We start from the raw sequence: 21,269 nt of genomic DNA on the forward strand, positions 1-21,269 counted from the left end.
AAGAGCAGGTACGATGCGGGCAATGGGTGAAGTTCGTCAGGAGTACTGCATTAAAAAACGCGTGTGTTGTCTTGGCAGTTGGTGATCAAAGAAATAAAACAAAATAAAATCAATAAATAATAATGTCATAGACTTAAAGTCATACCTTTGAAGTCATAATGCATTGCAAGTGTTATTATGGAATGTTGTGCTGTGTTTTCAAGCGCTTCAATGTGCTGCTCTGCAAGGTTTGGAGACAGCGCGTGCGTTCACGGAGATCAAGAGCAGCGGCCGCAGGGGAGGGTTACCACGGTAAATAGGTTACCTATTTACCATGGTATCTCTCCCCTGGGTGCGTTGTGTTTTGGTGAGCAATAATGCAGGAAAGCAGCGGGCGGGGTGGCGAGCTTGTCCTGCTGCTCCAACACAAGCTACCTTAAGAGCCGGTACGATGCGGGCAATGGGTGAAGTTCGTCAGGAGTACTGCATAAAAAAACGACTGTGTTGTCGTGGCAGTTGGTGATCAAAGAAATAAAACAAAATAAAATCAATAAATAATAATGTCATAGACTTAAAGTCATACCTTTGAAGTCATAATGCATTGCAAGTGTTATTATGGAATGTTGTGCTGTGTTTTCAAGCGCTTCAATGTGCTGCTCTGCAAGGTTTGGAGACAGCGCGTGCGTTCACGGAGATCAAGAGCAGCCGGAGATCAAGAGCAGCCGCCGCAGGGGAGGGATACCACGGTAAATAGGTTACCTATTTACCATGGTATCTCTCCCCTGGGTGCGTTTTGTTTTTTTGAGCAATAATGCAGGAAAGCAGCGGGCGGGATGGCGAGCTTGTCCTGCTGCTCCAACACAAGCTACCTTAAGAGCCGGTACGATGCGGGCAATGGGTGAAGTTCGTCAGGAGTACTGCATAAAAAAACGAGTGTGTTGTCGTGGCAGTTGGTGATCAAAGAAATAAAACAAAATAAAATCAATAAATAATAATGTCATAGACTTAAAGTCATACCTTTGAAGTCATAATGCATTGCAAGTGTTATTATGGAATGTTGTGCTGTGTTTTCAAGCGCTTCAATGTGCTGCTCTGCAAGGTTTGGAGACAGCGCGTGCGTTCACGGAGATCAAGAGCAGCCGCCGCAGGGGAGGGATACCATGGTAAATAGGTTACCTATTTACCATGGTATCTCTCCCCTGGGTGCGTTGTGTTTTGGTGAGCAATAATGCAGGAAAGCAGCGGGCGGGATGGCGAGCTTGTCCTGCTGCTCCAACACAAGCTACCTTAAGAGCAGGTACGATGCGGGCAATGGGTGAAGTTCGTCAGGAGTACTGCATTAAAAAACGCGTGTGTTGTCTTGGCAGTTGGTGATCAAAGAAATAAAACAAAATAAAATCAATAAATAATAATGTCATAGACTTAAAGTCATACCTTTGAAGTCATAATGCATTGCAAGTGTTATTATGGAATGTTGTGCTGTGTTTTCAAGCGCTTCAATGTGCTGCTCTGCAAGGTTTGGAGACAGCGCGTGCGTTCACGGAGATCAAGAGCAGCGGCCGCAGGGGAGGGTTACCACGGTAAATAGGTTACCTATTTACCATGGTATCTCTCCCCTGGGTGCGTTGTGTTTTGGTGAGCAATAATGCAGGAAAGCAGCGGGCGGGGTGGCGAGCTTGTCCTGCTGCTCCAACACAAGCTACCTTAAGAGCCGGTACGATGCGGGCAATGGGTGAAGTTCGTCAGGAGTACTGCATAAAAAAACGACTGTGTTGTCGTGGCAGTTGGTGATCAAAGAAATAAAACAAAATAAAATCAATAAATAATAATGTCATAGACTTAAAGTCATACCTTTGAAGTCATAATGCATTGCAAGTGTTATTATGGAATGTTGTGCTGTGTTTTCAAGCGCTTCAATGTGCTGCTCTGCAAGGTTTGGAGACAGCGCGTGCGTTCACGGAGATCAAGAGCAGCCGGAGATCAAGAGCAGCCGCCGCAGGGGAGGGATACCATGGTAAATAGGTTACCTATTTACCATGGTATCTCTCCCCTGGGTGCGTTGTGTTTTGGTGAGCAATAATGCAGGAAAGCAGCGGGCGGGATGGCGAGCTTGTCCTGCTGCTCCAACACAAGCTACCTTAAGAGCCGGTACGATGCGGGCAATGGGTGAAGTTCGTCAGGAGTACTGCATAAAAAAACGAGTGTGTTGTCGTGGCAGTTGGTGATCAAAGAAATAAAACAAAATAAAATCAATAAATAATAATGTCATAGACTTAAAGTCATACCTTTGAAGTCATAATGCATTGCAAGTGTTATTATGGAATGTTGTGATATGTTTTCAAGCGCTTCAATGTGCTGCTCTGCAAGGTTTGGAGACAGCGCGTGCGTTCACGGAGATCAAGAGCAGCCGGAGATCAAGAGCAGCCGCCGCAGGGGAGGGATACCATGGTAAATAGGTTACCTATTTACCATGGTATCTCTCCCCTGGGTGCGTTGTGTTTTGGTGAGCAATAATGCAGGAAAGCAGCGGGCGGGATGGCGAGCTTGTCCTGCTGCTCCAACACAAGCTACCTTAAGAGCCGGTAAGATGCGGGCAATGGGTGAAGTTCGTCAGGAGTACTGCATAAAAAAACGAGTGTGTTGTCGTGGCAGTTGGTGATCAAAGAAATAAAACAAAATAAAATCAATAAATAATAATGTCATAGACTTAAAGTCATACCTTTGAAGTCATAATGCATTGCAAGTGTTATTATGGAATGTTGTGCTGTGTTTTCAAGCGCTTCAATGTGCTGCTCTGCAAGGTTTGGAGACAGCGCGTGCGTTCACGGAGATCAAGAGCAGCCGCCGCAGGGGAGGGATACCATGGTAAATAGGTTACCTATTTACCATGGTATCTCTCCCCTGGGTGCGTTGTGTTTTGGTGAGCAATAATGCAGGAAAGCAGCGGGCGGGATGGCGAGCTTGTCCTGCTGCTCCAACACAAGCTACCTTAAGAGCCGGTACGATGCGGGCAATGGGTGAAGTTCGTCAGGAGTACTGCATAAAAAAACGCGTGTGTTGTCGTGGCAGTTGGTGATCAAAGAAATAAAACAAAATAAAATCAATAAATAATAATGTCATAGACTTAAAGTCATACCTTTGAAGTCATAATGCATTGCAAGTGTTATTATGGAATGTTGTGCTGTGTTTTCAAGCGCTTCAATGTGCTGCTCTGCAAGGTTTGGAGACAGCGCGTGCGTTCACGGAGATCAAGAGCAGCCGGAGATCAAGAGCAGCCGCCGCAGGGGAGGGATACCATGGTAAATAGGTTACCTATTTACCATGGTATCTCTCCCCTGGGTGCGTTGTGTTTTGGTGAGCAATAATGCAGGAAAGCAGCGGGCGGGATGGCGAGCTTGTCCTGCTGCTCCAACACAAGCTACCTTAAGAGCCGGTACGATGCGGGCAATGGGTGAAGTTCGTCAGGAGTACTGCATAAAGAAACGAGTGTGTTGTCGTGGCAGTTGGTGATCAAAGAAATAAAACAAAATAAAATCAATAAATAATAATGTCATAGACTTAAAGTCATACCTTTGAAGTCATAATGCATTGCAAGTGTTATTATGGAATGTTGTGCTGTGTTTTCAAGCGCTTCAATGTGCTGCTCTGCAAGGTTTGGAGACAGCGGGTGCGTTCACGGAGATCAAGAGCAGCCGGAGATCAAGAGCAGCCACCGCAGGGGAGGGATACCATGGTAAATAGGTTACCTATTTACCATGGTATCTCTCCCCTGGGTGCGTTGTGTTTTGGTGAGCAATAATGCAGGAAAGCAGCGGGCGGGATGGCGAGCTTGTCCTGCTGCTCCAACACAAGCTACCTTAAGAGCCGGTACGATGCGGGCAATGGGTGAAGTTCGTCAGGAGTACTGCATAAAAAAACGCGTGTGTTGTCGTGGCAGTTGGTGATCAAAGAAATAAAACAAAATAAAATCAATAAATAATAATGTCATAGAATTAAAGTCATACCTTTGAAGTCATAATGCATTGCAAGTGTTATTATGGAATGTTGTGCTGTGTTTTCAAGCGCTTCAATGTGCTGCTCTGCAAGGTTTGGAGACAGCGCGTGCGTTCACGGAGATCAAGAGCAGCCGCCGCAGGGGAGGTATACCATGGTAAATAGGTTACCTATTTACCATGGTATCTCTCCCCTGGGTGCGTTGTGTTTTGGTGAGCAATAATGCAGGAAAGCAGCGGGCGGGGTGGCGAGCTTGTCCTGCTGCTCCAACACAAGCTACCTTAAGAGCCGGTACGATGCGGGCAATGGGTGAAGTTCGTCAGGAGTACTGCATAAAAAAACGAGTGTGTTGTCGTGGCAGTTGGTGATCAAAGAAATAAAACAAAATAAAATCAATAAATAATAATGTCATAGACTTTAAGTCATACCTTTGAAGTCATAATGCATTGCAAGTGTTATTATGGAATGTTGTGCTGTGTTTTCAAGCGCTTCAATGTGCTGCTCTGCAAGGTTTGGAGACAGCGCGTGCGTTCACGGAGATCAAGAGCAGCCGCCGCAGGGGAGGGATACCATGGTAAATAGGTTACCTATTTACCATGGTATCTCTCCCCTGGGTGCGTTGTGTTTTGGTGAGCAATAATGCAGGAAAGCAGCGGGCGGGATGGCGAGCTTGTCCTGCTGCTCCAACACAAGCTACCTTAAGAGCCGGTACGATGCGGGCAATGGGTGAAGTTCGTCAGGAGTACTGCATAAAAAAACGAGTGTGTTGTCGTGGCAGTTGGTGATCAAAGAAATAAAACAAAATAAAATCAATAAATAATAATGTCATAGACTTAAAGTCATACCTTTGAAGTCATAATGCATTGCAAGTGTTATTATGGAATGTTGTGCTGTGTTTTCAAACGCTTCAATGTGCTGCTCTGCAAGGTTTGGAGACAGCGCGTGCGTTCACGGAGATCAAGAGCAGCCGCCGCAGGGGAGGGATACCATGGTAAATAGGTTACCTATTTACCATGGTATCTCTCCCCTGGGTGCGTTGTGTTTTGGTGAGCAATAATGCAGGAAAGCAGCGGGCGGGATGGCGAGCTTGTCCTGCTGCTCCAACACAAGCTACCTTAAGAGCCGGTACGATGCGGGCAATGGGTGAAGTTCGTCAGGAGTGTTGTCGTTGCAGTTGGTGATCAAAGAAATAAAACAAAATAAAATCAATAAATAATAATGTCATAGACTTAAAGTCATACCTTTGAAGTCATAATGCATTGCAAGTGTTATTATGGAATGTTGTGCTGTGTTTTCAAGCGCTTCAATGTGCTGCTCTGCAAGGTTTGGAGACAGCGCGTGCGTTCACGGAGATCAAGAGCAGCCGCCGCAGGGGAGGGATACCATGGTAAATAGGTTACCTATTTACCATGGTATCTCTCCCCTGGGTGCGTTGTGTTTTGGTGAGCAATAATGCAGGAAAGCAGCGGGCGGGATGGCGAGCTTGTCCTGCTGCTCCAACACAAGCTACCTTAAGAGCCGGTACGATGCGGGCAATGGGTGAAGTTCGTCAGGAGTACTGCATAAAGAAACGAGTGTGTTGTCGTGGCAGTTGGTGATCAAAGAAATAAAACAAAATAAAATCAATAAATAATAATGTCATAGACTTAAAGTCATACCTTTGAAGTCATAATGCATTGCAAGTGTTATTATGGAATGTTGTGCTGTGTTTTCAAGCGCTTCAATGTGCTGCTCTGCAAGGTTTGGAGACAGCGGGTGCGTTCACGGAGATCAAGAGCAGCCGGAGATCAAGAGCAGCCACCGCAGGGGAGGGATACCATGGTAAATAGGTTACCTATTTACCATGGTATCTCTCCCCTGGGTGCGTTGTGTTTTGGTGAGCAATAATGCAGGAAAGCAGCGGGCGGGATGGCGAGCTTGTCCTGCTGCTCCAACTCAAGCTACCTTAAGAGCCGGTACGATGCGGGCAATGGGTGAAGTTCGTCAGGAGTACTGCATAAAAAAACGCGTGTGTTGTCGTGGCAGTTGGTGATCAAAGAAATAAAACAAAATAAAATCAATAAATAATAATGTCATAGACTTAAAGTCATACCTTTGAAGTCATAATGCATTGCAAGTGTTATTATGGAATGTTGTGCTGTGTTTTCAAGCGCTTCAATGTGCTGCTCTGCAAGGTTTGGAGACAGCGCGTGCGTTCACGGAGATCAAGAGCAGCCGCCGCAGGGGAGGTATACCATGGTAAATAGGTTACCTATTTACCATGGTATCTCTCCCCTGGGTGCGTTGTGTTTTGGTGAGCAATAATGCAGGAAAGCAGCGGGCGGGGTGGCGAGCTTGTCCTGCTGCTCCAACACAAGCTACCTTAAGAGCCGGTACGATGCGGGCAATGGGTGAAGTTCGTCAGGAGTACTGCATAAAAAAACGAGTGTGTTGTCGTGGCAGTTGGTGATCAAAGAAATAAAACAAAATAAAATCAATAAATAATAATGTCATAGACTTTAAGTCATACCTTTGAAGTCATAATGCATTGCAAGTGTTATTATGGAATGTTGTGCTGTGTTTTCAAGCGCTTCAATGTGCTGCTCTGCAAGGTTTGGAGACAGCGCGTGCGTTCACGGAGATCAAGAGCAGCCGCCGCAGGGGAGGGATACCATGGTAAATAGGTTACCTATTTACCATGGTATCTCTCCCCTGGGTGCGTTGTGTTTTGGTGAGCAATAATGCAGGAAAGCAGCGGGCGGGGTGGCGAGCTTATCCTGCTGCTCCAACACAAGCTACCTTAAGAGCCGGTACGATGCGGGCAATGGGTGAAGTTCGTCAGGAGTACTGCATAAAAAAACGACTGTGTTGTCGTGGCAGTTGGTGATCAAAGAAATAAAACAAAATAAAATCAATAAATAATAATGTCATAGACTTAAAGTCATACCTTTGAAGTCATAATGCATTGCAAGTGTTATTATGGAATGTTGTGCTGTGTTTTCAAGCGCTTCAATGTGCTGCTCTGCAAGGTTTGGAGACAGCGCGTGCGTTCACGGAGATCAAGAGCAGCCGCCGCAGGGGAGGGATACCATGGTAAATAGGTTACCTATTTACCATGGTATCTCTCCCCTGGGTGCGTTGTGTTTTGGTGAGCAATAATGCAGGAAAGCAGCGGGCGGGATGGCGAGCTTGTCCTGCTGCTCCAACACAAGCTACCTTAAGAGCCGGTACGATGCGGGCAATGGGTGAAGTTCGTCAGGAGTACTGCATAAAGAAACGAGTGTGTTGTCGTGGCAGTTGGTGATCAAAGAAATAAAACAAAATAAAATCAATAAATAATAATGTCATAGACTTAAAGTCATACCTTTGAAGTCATAATGCATTGCAAGTGTTATTATGGAATGTTGTGCTGTGTTTTCAAGCGCTTCAATGTGCTGCTCTGCAAGGTTTGGAGACAGCGGGTGCGTTCACGGAGATCAAGAGCAGCCGGAGATCAAGAGCAGCCACCGCAGGGGAGGGATACCATGGTAAATAGGTTACCTATTTACCATGGTATCTCTCCCCTGGGTGCGTTGTGTTTTGGTGAGCAATAATGCAGGAAAGCAGCGGGCGGGATGGCGAGCTTGTCCTGCTGCTCCAACACAAGCTACCTTAAGAGCCGGTACGATGCGGGCAATGGGTGAAGTTATTCAGGAGTACTGCATAAAAAAACGCGTGTGTTGTCGTGGCAGTTGGTGATCAAAGAAATAAAACAAAATAAAATCAATAAATAATAATGTCATAGAATTAAAGTCATACCTTTGAAGTCATAATGCATTGCAAGTGTTATTATGGAATGTTGTGCTGTGTTTTCAAGCGCTTCAATGTGCTGCTCTGCAAGGTTTGGAGACAGCGCGTGCGTTCACGGAGATCAAGAGCAGCCGCCGCAGGGGAGGTATACCATGGTAAATAGGTTACCTATTTACCATGGTATCTCTCCCCTGGGTGCGTTGTGTTTTGGTGAGCAATAATGCAGGAAAGCAGCGGGCGGGGTGGCGAGCTTGTCCTGCTGCTCCAACACAAGCTACCTTAAGAGCCGGTACGATGCGGGCAATGGGTGAAGTTCGTCAGGAGTACTGCATAAAAAAACGAGTGTGTTGTCGTGGCAGTTGGTGATCAAAGAAATAAAACAAAATAAAATCAATAAATAATAATGTCATAGACTTTAAGTCATACCTTTGAAGTCATAATGCATTGCAAGTGTTATTATGGAATGTTGTGCTGTGTTTTCAAGCGCTTCAATGTGCTGCTCTGCAAGGTTTGGAGACAGCGCGTGCGTTCACGGAGATCAAGAGCAGCCGCCGCAGGGGAGGGATACCACGGTAAATAGGTTACCTATTTACCATGGTATCTCTCCCCTGGGTGCGTTTTGTTTTGGTGAGCAATAATGCAGGAAAGCAGAGGGCGGGATGGCGAGCTTGTCCTGCTGCTCCAACACAAGCTACCTTAAGAGCCGGTACTATGCGGGCAATGGGTGAAGTTCGTCAGGAGTACTGCATAAAAAAATGAGTGTGTTGTCGTGGCAGTTGGTGATCAAAGAAATAAAACAAAATAAAATCAATAAATAATAATGTCATAGACTTAAAGTCATACCTTTGAAGTCATAATGCATTGCAAGTGTTATTATGGAATGTTGTGCTGTGTTTTCAAGCGCTTCAATGTGCTGCTCTGCAAGGTTTGGAGACAGCGCGTGCGTTCACTGAGATCAAGAGCAGCCGCCGCAGGGGAGGGATACCACGGTAAATAGGTTACCTATTTACCATGGTATCTCTCCCCTGGGTGCGTTTTGTTTTGGTGAGCAATAATGCAGGAAAGCAGCGGGCGGGATGGCGAGCTTGTCCTGCTGCTCCAACACAAGCTACCTTAAGAGCCGGTACGATGCGGGCAATGGGTGAAGTTCGTCAGGAGTACTGCATAAAAAAACGCGTGTGTTGTCGTGGCAGTTGGTGATCAAAGAAATAAAACAAAATAAAATCAATAAATAATAATGTCATAGACTTAAAGTCATACCTTTGAAGTCATAATGCATTGCAAGTGTTATTATGGAATGTTGTGCTGTGTTTTCAAGCGCTTCAATGTGCTGCTCTGCAAGGTTTGGAGACAGCGCGTGCGTTCACGGAGATCAAGAGCAGCCGGAGATCAAGAGCAGCCGCCGCAGGGGAGGGATACCATGGTAAATAGGTTACCTATTTACCATGGTATCTCTCCCCTGGGTGCGTTGTGTTTTGGTGAGCAATAATGCAGGAAAGCAGATCAAGAGCAGCCGCCGCAGGGGAGGGATACCATGGTAAATAGGTTACCTATTTACCATGGTATCTCTCCCCTGGGTGCGTTGTGTTTTGGTGAGCAATAATGCAGGAAAGCAGCGGGCGGGATGGCGAGCTTGTCCTGCTGCTCCAACACAAGCTACCTTAAGAGCCGGTACGATGCGGGCAATGGGTGAAGTTCGTCAGGAGTACTGCATAAAAAAACGAGTGTGTTGTCGTGGCAGTTGGTGATCAAAGAAATAAAACAAAATAAAATCAATAAATAATAATGTCATAGACTTTAAGTCATACCTTTGAAGTCATAATGCATTGCAAGTGTTATTATGGAATGTTGTGCTGTGTTTTCAAGCGCTTCAATGTGCTGCTCTGCAAGGTTTGGAGACAGCGCGTGCGTTCACGGAGATCAAGAGCAGCCGCCGCAGGGGAGGGATACCACGGTAAATAGGTTACCTATTTACCATGGTATCTCTCCCCTGGGTGCGTTTTGTTTTGGTGAGCAATAATGCAGGAAAGCAGCGGGCGGGATGGCGAGCTTGTCCTGCTGCTCCAACACAAGCTACCTTAAGAGCCGGTACGATGCGGGCAATGGGTGAAGTTCGTCAGGAGTACTGCATAAAAAAACGAGTGTGTTGTCGTGGCAGTTGGTGATCAAAGAAATAAAACAAAATAAAATCAATAAATAATAATGTCATAGACTTAAAGTCATACCTTTGAAGTCATAATGCATTGCAAGTGTTATTATGGAATGTTGTGCTGTGTTTTCAAGCGCTTCAATGTGCTGCTCTGCAAGGTTTGAAGACAGCGCGTGCGTTCACGGAGATCAAGAGCAGCCGCCGCAGGGGAGGGATACCACGGTAAATAGGTTACCTATTTACCATGGTATCTCTCCCCTGGGTGCGTTTTGTTTTGGTGAGCAATAATGCAGGAAAGCAGCGGGCGGGATGGCGAGCTTGTCCTGCTGCTCCAACACAAGCTACCTTAAGAGCCGGTACGATGCGGGCAATGGGTGAAGTTCGTCAGGAGTACTGCATAAAAAAACGCGTGTGTTGTCGTGGCAGTTGGTGATCAAAGAAATAAAACAAAATAAAATCAATAAATAATAATGTCATAGACTTAAAGTCATACCTTTGAAGTCATAATGCATTGCAAGTGTTATTATGGAATGTTGTGCTGTGTTTTCAAGCGCTTCAATGTGCTGCTCTGCAAGGTTTGGAGACAGCGCGTGCGTTCACGGAGATCAAGAGCAGCCGCCGCAGGGGAGGGATACCACGGTAAATAGGTTACCTATTTACCATGGTATCTCTCCCCTGGGTGCGTTTTGTTTTGGTGAGCAATAATGCAGGAAAGCAGCGGGCGGGATGGCGAGCTTGTCCTGCTGCTCCAACACAAGCTACCTTAAGAGCCGGTACGATGCGGGCAATGGGTGAAGTTCGTCAGGAGTACTGCATAAAAAAACGAGTGTGTTGTCGTGGCAGTTGGTGATCAAAGAAATAAAACAAAATAAAATCAATAAATAATAATGTCATAGACTTAAAGTCATACCTTTGAAGTCATAATGCATTGCAAGTGTTATTATGGAATGTTGTGCTGTGTTTTCAAGCGCTTCAATGTGCTGCTCTGCAAGGTTTGAAGACAGCGCGTGCGTTCACGGAGATCAAGAGCAGCCGCCGCAGGGGAGGGATACCACGGTAAATAGGTTACCTATTTACCATGGTATCTCTCCCCTGGGTGCGTTTTGTTTTGGTGAGCAATAATGCAGGAAAGCAGCGGGCGGGATGGCGAGCTTGTCCTGCTGCTCCAACACAAGCTACCTTAAGAGCCGGTACGATGCGGGCAATGGGTGAAGTTCGTCAGGAGTACTGCATAAAAAAACGCGTGTGTTGTCGTGGCAGTTGGTGATCAAAGAAATAAAACAAAATAAAATCAATAAATAATAATGTCATAGACTTAAAGTCATACCTTTGAAGTCATAATGCATTGCAAGTGTTATTATGGAATGTTGTGCTGTGTTTTCAAGCGCTTCAATGTGCTGCTCTGCAAGGTTTGGAGACAGCGCGTGCGTTCACGGAGATCAAGAGCAGCCGCCGCAGGGGAGGGATACCATGGTAAATAGGTTACCTATTTACCATGGTATCTCTCCCCTGGGTGCGTTGTGTTTTGGTGAGCAATAATGCAGGAAAGCAGCGGGCGGGATGGCGAGCTTGTCCTGCTGCTCCAACACAAGCTACCTTAAGAGCCGGTACGATGCGGGCAATGGGTGAAGTTCGTCAGGAGTACTGCATAAAAAAACGAGTGTGTTGTCGTGGCAGTTGGTGATCAAAGAAATAAAACAAAATAAAATCAATAAATAATAATGTCATAGACTTAAAGTCATACCTTTGAAGTCATAATGCATTGCAAGTGTTATTATGGAATGTTGTGCTGTGTTTTCAAGCGCTTCAATGTGCTGCTCTGCAAGGTTTGGAGACAGCGGGTGCGTTCACGGAGATCAAGAGCAGCCGGAGATCAAGAGCAGCCGCCGCAGGGGAGGGATACCATGGTAAATAGGTTACCTATTTACCATGGTATCTCTCCCCTGGGTGCGTTGTATTTTGGTGAGCAATAATGCAGGAAAGCAGCGGGCGGGGTGGCGAGCTTGTCCTGCTGCTCCAACACAAGCTACCTTAAGAGCCGGTACGATGCGGGCAATGGGTGAAGTTCGTCAGGAGTACTGCATAAAAAAACGAGTGTGTTGTCGTTGCAGTTGGTGATCAAAGAAATAAAACAAAATAAAATCAATAAATAATAATGTCATAGACTTAAAGTCATACCTTTGAAGTCATAATGCATTGCAAGTGTTATTATGGAATGTTGTGCTGTGTTTTCAAGCGCTTCAATGTGCTGCTCTGCAAGGTTTGGAGACAGCGGGTGCGTTCACGGAGATCAAGAGCAGCCGGAGATCAAGAGCAGCCGCCGCAGGGGAGGGATACCATGGTAAATAGGTTACCTATTTACCATGGTATCTCTCCCCTGGGTGCGTTGTGTTTTGGTGAGCAATAATGCAGGAAAGCAGCGGGCGGGATGGCGAGCTTGTCCTGCTGCTCCAACACAAGCTACCTTAAGAGCCGGTACGATGCGGGCAATGGGTGAAGTTCGTCAGGAGTACTGCATAAAAAAACGAGTGTGTTGTCGTTGCAGTTGGTGATCAAAGAAATAAAACAAAATAAAATCAATAAATAATAATGTCATAGACTTAAAGTCATACCTTTGAAGTCATAATGCATTGCAAGTGTTATTATGGAATGTTGTGCTGTGTTTTCAAGCGCTTCAATGTGCTGCTCTGCAAGGTTTGGAGACAGCGGGTGCGTTCACGGAGATCAAGAGCAGCCGGAGATCAAGAGCAGCCGCCGCAGGGGAGGGATACCATGGTAAATAGGTTACCTATTTACCATGGTATCTCTCCCCTGGGTGCGTTGTGTTTTGGATAGCAATAATGCAGGAAAGCAGCGGGCGGGATGGCGAGCTTTTCCTGCTGCTCCAACACAAGCTACCTTAAGAGCCGGTACGATGCGGGCAATGGGTGAAGTTCGTCAGGAGTACTGCATAAAAAAACGCGTGTGTTGTCGTGGCAGTTGGTGATCAAAGAAATAAAACAAAATAAAATCAATAAATAATAATGTCATAGAATTAAAGTCATACCTTTGAAGTCATAATGCATTGCAAGTGTTATTATGGAATGTTGTGCTGTGTTTTCAAGCGCTTCAATGTGCTGTTCTGCAAGGTTTGGAGACAGCGGGTGCGTTCACGGAGATCAAGAGCAGCCAGAGATCAAGAGCAGCCGCCGCAGGGGAGGGATACCATGGTAAATAGGTAACCGTTGTGTTTTGGTGAGCAATAATGCAGGAAAGCAGCGGGCGGGATGGCGAGCTTGTCCTGCTGCTCCAACACAAGCTACCTTAAGAGCCGGTACGATGCGGGCAATGGGTGAAGTTCGTCAGGAGTACTGCATAAAAAAACGAGTGTGTTGTCGTGGCAGTTGGTGATCAAAGAAATAAAACAAAATAAAATCAATAAATAATAATGTCATAGACTTAAAGTCATACCTTTGAAGTCATAATGCATTGCAAGTGTTATTATGGAATGTTGTGCTGTGTCTTCAAGCGCTTCAATGTGCTGCTCTGCAAGGTTTGGAGACAGCGCGTGCCTTCACGGAGATCAAGAGCAGCCGCCGCAGGGGAGGGATACCATGGTAAATAGGTTACCTATTTACCATGGTATCTCTCCCCTGGGTGCGTTTTGTTTTGGTGAGCAATAATGCAGGAAAGCAGCGGGCGGGATGGCGAGCTTGTCCTGCTGCTCCAACACAAGCTACCTTAAGAGCCGGTACGATGCGGGCAATGGGTGAAGTTCGTCAGGAGTACTGCATAAAAAAACGAGTGTGTTGTCGTGGCAGTTGGTGATCAAAGAAATAAAACAAAATAAAATCAATAAATAATAATGTCATAGACTTAAAGTCATACCTTTGAAGTCATAATGCATTGCAAGTGAATTTATGGAATGTTGTAATGTGTTTTCAAGCGCTTCAATGTGCTGCTCTGCAAGGTTTGGAGACAGCGCGTGCGTTCACGGAGATCAAGAGCAGCCGCCGCAGGGGAGGGATACCATGATAAATAGGTTACCTATTTACCATGGTATCTCTCCCCTGGGTGCGTTGTGTTTTGGTGAGCAATAATGCAGGAAACCAGCGGGCGGGATGGCGAGCTTGTCCTGCTGCTCCAACACAAGCTACCTTAAGAGCCGGTACGATGCGGGCAATGGGTGAAGTTCGTCAGGAGTACTGCATAAAAAAACGAGTGTGTTGTCGTGGCAGTTGGTGATCAAAGAAATAAAACAAAATAAAATCAATAAATAATAATGTCATAGACTTTAAGTCATACCTTTGAAGTCATAATGCATTGCAAGTGTTTTTATGGAATGTTGTGCTGTGTTTTCAAGCGCTTCAATGTGCTGCTCTGCAAGGTTTGGAGACAGCGGGTGCGTTCACGGAGATCAAGAGCAGCCGGAGATCAAGAGCAGCCGCCGCAGGGGAGGGATACCATGGTAAATAGGTTACCTATTTACCATGGTATCTCTCCCCTGGGTGCGTTGTATTTTGGTGAGCAATAATGCAGGAAAGCAGCGGGCGGGGTGGCGAGCTTGTCCTGCTGCTCCAACACAAGCTACCTTAAGAGCCGGTACGATGCGGGCAATGGGTGAAGTTCGTCAGGAGTACTGCATAAAAAAACGAGTGTGTTGTCGTGGCAGTTGGTGATCAAAGAAATAAAACAAAATAAAATCAATAAATAATAATGTCATAGACTTAAAGTCATACCTTTGAAGTCATAATGCATTGCAAGTGTTATTATGGAATGTTGTGCTGTGTTTTCAAGCGCTTCAATGTGCTGCTCTGCAAGGTTTGGAGACAGCGCGTGTAAGAGCAGCCGCCGCAGGGGAGGGATACCATGGTAAATAGGTTACCTATTTACCATGGTATCTCTCCCCTGGGTGCGTTTTGTTTTGGTGAGCAATAATGCAGGAAAGCAGCGGGCGGGATGGCGAGCTTGTCCTGCTGCTCCAACACAAGCTACCTTAAGAGCCGGTACGATGCGGGCAATGGGTGAAGTTCGTCAGGAGTACTGCATAAAAAAACGAGTGTGTTGTCGTGGCAGTTGGTGATCAAAGAAATAAAACAAAATAAAATCAATAAATAATAATGTCATAGACTTAAAGTCATACCATTGAAGTCATAATGCATTGCAAGTGTTATTATGGAATGTTGTGCTGTGTTTTCAAGCGCTTCAATGTGCTGCTCTGCAAGGTTTGGAGACAGCGCGTGCGTTCACGGAGATCAAGAGCAGCCGCCGCAGGGGAGGGATACCACGGTAAATAGGTTACCTATTTACCATGGTATCTCTCCCCTGGGTGCGTTGTGTTTTGGTGAGCAATAATGTAGGAAAGCAGCGGGCGGGATGGCGAGCTTGTCCTGCTGCTCCAACACAAGCTACCTTAAGAGCCGGTACGATGCGGGCAATGGGTGAAGTTCGTCAGGAGTACTGCATAAAAAAACGAGTGTGTTGTCGTGGCAGTTGGTGATCAAAGAAATAAAACAAAATAAAATCAATAAATAATAATGTCATAGACTTAAAGTCATACCTTTGAAGTCATAATGCATTGCAAGTGTTTTTATGGAATGTTGTGCTGTGTTTTCAAGCGCTTCAATGTGCTGCTCTGCAAGGTTTGGAGACAGCGGGTGCGTTCACGGAGATCAAGAGCAGCCGGAGATCAAGAGCAGCCGCCGCAGGGGAGGGATACCATGGTAAATAGGTTACCTATTTACCATGGTATCTCTCCCCTGGGTGCGTTGTATTTTGGTGAGCAATAATGCAGGAAAGCAGCGGGCGGGGTGGCGAGCTTGTCCTGCTGCTCCAACACAAGCTACCTTAAGAGCCGGTACGATGCGGGCAATGGGTGAAGTTCGTCAGGAGTACTGCATAAAAAAACGAGTGTGTTGTCGTGGCAGTTGGTGATCAAAGAAATAAAACAAAATAAAATCAATAAATAATAATGTCATAGACTTAAAGTCATACCTTTGAAGTCAAAATGCATTGCAAGTGTTTTTATGGAATGTTGTGCTGTGTTTTCAAGCGCTTCAATGTGCTGCTCTGCAAGGTTTGGAGACAGCGCGTGTAAGAGCAGCCGCCGCAGGGGAGGGATACCATGGTAAATAGGTTACCTATTTACCATGGTATCTCTCCCCTGGGTGCGTTTTGTTTTGGTGAGCAATAATGCAGGAAAGCAGCGGGCGGGATGGCGAGCTTGTCCTGCTGCTCCAACACAAGCTACCTTAAGAGCCGGTACGATGCGGGCAATGGGTGAAGTTCGTCAGGAGTACTGCATAAAAAAACGAGTGTGTTGTCGTGGCAGTTGGTGATCAAAGAAATAAAACAAAATAAAATCAATAAATAATAATGTCATAGACTTAAAGTCATACCTTTGAAGTCATAATGCATTGCAAGTGTTATTATGGAATGTTGTGCTGTGTTTTCAAGCGCTTCAATGTGCTGCTCTGCAAGGTTTGGAGACAGCGCGTGCGTTCACGGAGATCAAGAGCAGCCGCCGCAGGGGAGGGATACCACGGTAAATAGGTTACCTATTTACCATGGTATCTCTCCCCTGGGTGCGTTGTGTTTTGGTGAGCAATAATGTAGGAAAGCAGCGGGCGGGATGGCGAGCTTGTCCTGCTGCTCCAACACAAGCTACCTTAAGAGCCGGTACGATGCGGGCAATGGGTGAAGTTCGTCAGGAGTACTGCATAAAAAAACGAGTGTGTTGTCGTGGCAGTTGGTGATCAAAGAAATAAAACAAAATAAAATCAATAAATAATAATGTCATAGACTTAAAGTCATACCTTTGAAGTCATAATGCATTGCAAGTGTTTTTATGGAATGTTGTGCTGTGTTTTCAAGCGCTTCAATGTGCTGCTCTGCAAGGTTTGGAGACAGCGGGTGCGTTCACGGAGATCAAGAGCAGCCGGAGATCAAGAGCAGCCGCCGCAGGGGAGGGATACCATGGTAAATAGGTTACCTATTTACAATGGTATCTCTCCCCTGGGTGCGTTGTATTTTGGTGAGCAATAATGCAGGAAAGCAGCGGGCGGGGTGGCGAGCTTGTCCTGCTGCTCCAACACAAGCTACCTTAAGAGCCGGTACGATGCGGGCAATGGGTGAAGTTCGTCAGGAGTACTGCATAAAAAAACGAGTGTGTTGTCGTGGCAGTTGGTGATCAAAGAAATAAAACAAAATAAAATCAATAAATAATAATGTCATAGACTTAAAGTCATACCTTTGAAGTCAAAATGCATTGCAAGTGTTTTTATGGAATGTTGTGCTGTGTTTTCAAGCGCTTCAATGTGCTGCTCTGCAAGGTTTGGAGACAGCGGGTGCGTTCACGGAGATCAAGAGCAGCCGGAGATCAAGAGCAGCCGCCGCAGGGGAGGGATACCATGGTAAATAGGTTACCTATTTACCATGGTATCTCTCCCCTGGGTGCGTTGTGTTTTGGTGAGCAATAATGCAGGAAAGCAGCGGGCGGGATGGCGAGCTTGTCCTGCTGCTCCAACACAAGCTACCTTAAGAGCCGGTACGATGCGGGCAATGGGTGAAGTTCGTCAGGAGTACTGCATAAAAAAACGAGTGTGTTGTCGTGGCAGTTGGTGATCAAAGAAATAAAACAAAATAAAATCAATAAATAATAATGTCATAGACTTAAAGTCATACCTTTGAAGTCATAATGCATTGCAAGTGTTATTATGGAATGTTGTGCTGTGTTTTCAAGCGCTTCAATGTGCTGCTCTGCAAGGTTTGGAGACAGCGGGTGCGTTCACGGAGATCAAGAGCAGCCGCCGCAGGGGAGGGATACCATGGTAAATAGGTTACCTATTTACCATGGTATCTCTCCCCTGGGTGCGTTGTGTTTTGGTGAGCAATAATGCAGGAAAGCAGCGGGCGGGATGGCGAGCTTGTCCTGCTGCTCCAACACAAGCTACCTTAAGAGCCGGTACGATGCGGGCAATGGGTGAAGTTCGTCAGGAGTACTGCATAAAAAAACGAGTGTGTTGTCGTGGCAGTTGGTGATCAAGGAAATAAAACAAAATAAAATCAATAAATAATAATGTCATAGACTTAAAGTCATACCTTTGAAGTCATAATGCATTGCAAGTGTTATTATGGAATGTTGTGCTGTGTTTTCAAGCGCTTCAATGTGCTGCTCTGCAAGGTTTGGAGACAGCGCGTGCGTTCACGGAGATCAAGAGCAGCCGCCGCAGGGGAGGGATACCATGGTAAATAGGTTACCTATTTACCATGGTATCTCTCCCCTGGGTGCGTTGTATTTTGGTGAGCAATAATGCAGGAAAGCAGCGGGCGGGGTGGCGAGCTTGTCCTGCTGCTCCAACACAAGCTACCTTAAGAGCCGGTACGATGCGGGCAATGGGTGAAGTTCGTCAGGAGTACTGCATAAAAAAACGAGTGTGTTGTCGTTGCAGTTGGTGATCAAAGAAATAAAACAAAATAAAATCAATAAATAATAATGTCATAGACTTAAAGTCATACCTTTGAAGTCATAATGCATTGCAAGTGTTATTATGGAATGTTGTGCTGTGTTTTCAAGCGCTTCAATGTGCTGCTCTGCAAGGTTTGGAGACAGCGGGTGCGTTCACGGAGATCAAGAGCAGCCGGAGATCAAGAGCAGCCGCCGCAGGGGAGGGATACCATGGTAAATAGGTTACCTATTTACCATGGTATCTCTCCCCTGGGTGCGTTGTGTTTTGGTGAGCAATAATGCAGGAAAGCAGCGGGCGGGATGGCGAGCTTGTCCTGCTGCTCCAACACAAGCTACCTTAAGAGCCGGTACGATGCGGGCAATGGGTGAAGTTCGTCAGGAGTACTGCATAAAAAAACGCGTCTGTTGTCGTGGCAGTTGGTGATCAAAGAAATAAAACAAAATAAAATCAATAAATAATAATGTCATAGAATTAAAGTCATACCTTTGAAGTCATAATGCATTGCAAGTGTTATTATGGAATGTTGTGCTGTGTTTTCAAGCGCTTCAATGTGCTGTTCTGCAAGGTTTGGAGACAGCGGGTGCGTTCACGGAGATCAAGAGCAGCCAGAGATCAAGAGCAGCCGCCGCAGGGGAGGGATACAATGGTAAATAGGTAACCGTTGTGTTTTGGTGAGCAATAATGCAGGAAAGCAGCGGGCGGGATGGCGAGCTTGTCCTGCTGCTCCAACACAAGCTACCTTAAGAGCCGGTACGATGCGGGCAATGGGTGAAGTTCGTCAGGAGTACTGCATAAAAAAACGAGTGTGTTGTCGTGGCAGTTGGTGATCAAAGAAATAAAACAAAATAAAATCAATAAATAATAATGTCATAGACTTAAAGTCATACCTTTGAAGTCATAATGCATTGCAAGTGTTATTATGGAATGTTGTGCTGTGTTTTCAAGCGCTTCAATGTGCTGCTCTGCAAGGTTTGGAGACAGCGCGTGCCTTCACGGAGATCAAGAGCAGCCGCCGCAGGGGAGGGATACCATGGTAAATAGGTTACCTATTTACCATGGTATCTCTCCCCTGGGTGCGTTTTGTTTTGGTGAGCAATAATGCAGGAAAGCAGCGGGCGGGATGGCGAGCTTGTCCTGCTGCTCCAACACAAGCTACCTTAAGAGCCGGTACGATGCGGGCAATGGGTGAAGTTCGTCAGGAGTACTGCATAAAAAAACGAGTGTGTTGTCGTGGCAGTTGGTGATCAAAGAAATAAAACAAAATAAAATCAATAAATAATAATGTCATAGACTTAAAGTCATACCTTTGAAGTCATAATGCATTGCAAGTGTTATTATGGAATGTTGTGCTGTGTTTTCAAGCGCTTCAATGTGCTGCTCTGCAAGGTTTGGAGACAGCGCGTGCGTTCACGGAGATCAAGAGCAGCCGCCGCAGGGGAGGGATACCACGGTAAATAGGTTACCTATTTACCATGGTATCTCTCCCCTGGGTGCGTTGTGTTTTGTTGAGCAATAATGCAGGAAAGCAGCGGGCGGGGTGGCGAGCTTGTCCTGCTGCTCCAACACAAGCTACCTTAAGAGCCGGTACGATGCGGGCAATGGGTGAAGTTCGTCAGGAGTACTGCATAAAAAACGAGTGTGTTGTCGTGGCAGTTGGTGATCAAAGAAATAAAACAAAATAAAATCAATAAATAATAATGTCATAGACTTAAAGTCATACCTTTGAAGTCATAATGCATTGCAAGTGTTATTATGGAATGTTGTGCTGTGTTTTCAAGCGCTTCAATGTGCTGCTCTGCAAGGTTTGGAGACAGCGCATGCGTTCACGGAGATCAAGAGCAGCCGCCGCAGGGGAGGGATACCACGGTAAATAGGTTACCTATTTACCATGGTATCTCTCCCCTGGGTGCGTTGTGTTTTGGTGAGCAATAATGCAGGAAAGCAGCGGGCGGGATGGCGAGCTTGTCCTGCTGCTCCAACACAAGCTACCTTAAGAGCCGGTACGATGCGGGCAATGGGTGAAGTTCGTCAGGAGTACTGCATAAAAAAACGAGTGTGTTGTCGTGGCAGTTGGTGATCAAAGAAATAAAACAAAATAAAATCAATAAATAATAATGTCATAGACTTAAAGTCATACCTTTGAAGTCATAATGCATTGCAAGTGTTATTATGGAATGTTGTGCTGTGTTTTCAAGCGCTTCAATGTGCTGCTCTGCAAGGTTTGGAGACAGCGCGTGCGTTCACGGAGATCAAGAGCAGCCGGAGATCAAGAGCAGCCGCCGCAGGGGAGGGATACCATGGTAAATAGGTTACCTATTTACCATGGTATCTCTCCCCTGGGTGCGTTGTGTTTTGGTGAGCAATAATGCAGGAAAGCAGCGGGCGGGATGGCGAGCTTGTCCTGCTGCTCCAACACAAGCTACCTTAAGAGCCGGTACGATGCGGGCAATGGGTGAAGTTCGTCAGGAGTACTGCATAAAAAAACGAGTGTGTTGTCGTGGCAGTTGGTGATCAAAGAAATAAAACAAAATAAAATCAATAAATAATAATGTCATAGACTTTAAGTCATACCTTTGAAGTCATAATGCATTGCAAGTGTTATTATGGAATGTTGTGCTGTGTTTTCAAGCGCTTCAATGTGCTGCTCTGCAAGGTTTGGAGACAGCGCGTGCGTTCACGGAGATCAAGAGCAGCCGCCGCAGGGGAGGGATACCATGGTAAATAGGTTACCTATTTACCATGGTATCTCTCCCCTGGGTGCGTTGTGTTTTGGTGAGCAATAATGCAGGAAAGCAGCGGGCGGGGTGGCGAGCTTATCCTGCTGCTCCAACACAAGCTACCTTAAGAGCCGGTACGATGCGGGCAATGGGTGAAGTTCGTCAGGAGTACTGCATAAAAAAATGAGTGTGTTGTCGTGGCAGTTGGTGATCAAA

The sequence above is a fragment of the Acipenser ruthenus genome, chromosome 1 (assembly GCF_902713425.1).
Source record: "Acipenser ruthenus chromosome 1, fAciRut3.2 maternal haplotype, whole genome shotgun sequence".
NCBI lineage: Eukaryota > Metazoa > Chordata > Actinopteri > Acipenseriformes > Acipenseridae > Acipenser > Acipenser ruthenus.